Source organism: Salvia splendens, chromosome 16, assembly GCF_004379255.2.
Source record: "Salvia splendens isolate huo1 chromosome 16, SspV2, whole genome shotgun sequence".
NCBI classification, from domain to species: Eukaryota; Viridiplantae; Streptophyta; class Magnoliopsida; order Lamiales; family Lamiaceae; genus Salvia; species Salvia splendens.
In genome coordinates, this window is record NC_056047.1 from 25,681,237 (window position 1) to 25,682,466 (window position 1,230).

The 1,230-nt window shown below is 31.5% G+C and overlaps 1 long non-coding RNA gene across 1 annotated transcript; it reads right to left on the reverse strand.

Moving 5' to 3' along the window:
* Positions 1–222: 222 nt before the first annotated feature.
* LOC121771482 lies at positions 223–809 on the reverse strand. The gene is made up of 4 exons (XR_006044052.1): positions 778–809; positions 553–603; positions 346–375; positions 223–279 (listed from the first exon to the last, which is right to left on the reverse strand). It is a non-coding gene; the product is annotated as an uncharacterized LOC121771482 (long non-coding RNA).
* Positions 810–1,230: the final 421 nt, after the last annotated feature.

Below are 1,230 nucleotides of genomic sequence, written 5' to 3' on the forward strand. Positions count from 1 at the left end.
ATTATAATATTGAAATGGTGATTCCACTTACATGTAAAACGAGGGCCGTGAGGTCGTATACCATATAAGTGTCCCCTAGAATTACGCCATATATATGGAAAAAGAAAAAATAGAATTAAAGCGTATAATGGGCGATAATAGATTAATCCCTATTGAAAGAGAAATGAATTTATAGCTTCTTACAGTTGTAGTTGGCAATAAAGAAGAGTGGCAATACAACTCCAACTCCAACTCCGATGATTATTATGAGAAGGGGGTTTAGTGCTGTGGTAAAACAAACTACAGGAGACAAAATTAACAATTTTATCTTATCCATTGTTAGACATTTATAAATTAAGAGCTCACCTATAATTGCAAAACAACCCGCGAAAAATGCTGCATACATACATAGAAAAACAGAATAAATAAATACAAAAAATAACATGATTAACAAGAGATAATCAAAGTCATCTCACTAAACTACTATGTTGCATTGGGTAGATCAGTAGATGGACTTATATAAATTAGAATTCAATTAATATAGTAACTACAACTCAAATTTAAAGAGCGTACCAATGAATACAATGTGATTAGTTGCTTCTAGCATAGTCTGATCGTCGTGGCCTGCGAATTAAAAAAAAAGGGGAAAATTTGAGTGATTAAGAGAGACAAAAAAGAGAAATGAAATTGAAGATTTCTTACTGTATCGTAGTGTATATTTTCCAAAAGGTAAGTAGGAGTAAATGGTAGTGCTAATACACCTGCAATTCCGATGATGATTGTCACAAGAAGGCTTACCCCTGCAATTATGAAAACTGGAATTTCTTTGACAAGATTAGATTTATATCTCTCGTAATCTTATAAAAAATATTAATGATTCTTGATTGAATAAAGAAAGAAGACCAAAAAGAAAGTAGCACCTAGAATGGCAAGAGGAATAAGGAGATAGCCTACATATAAATTATAGTAATAGTTAATTATGAAGAGAGGCAGTTAGTGAAAATATTGTTAGAAATTGGAAATTCAAAGTACAAATCCTTACGCGTAGGTCCTAAAGAGTGATGTAAGAGTTTCCCTGCATTTTACAGAATCAGATAGCAAAGATGAACAGTGATGAAATTATATACTCCTTCCGTCCCATAATAGTTATCACACTTTCCTTTTTAGTTTATCCCAGAAAAGATGTCACATTTTCATTTTTAGAAAAAGTTAACTCTCACATTAATATAAATATTATATTTTCCCTCTTCA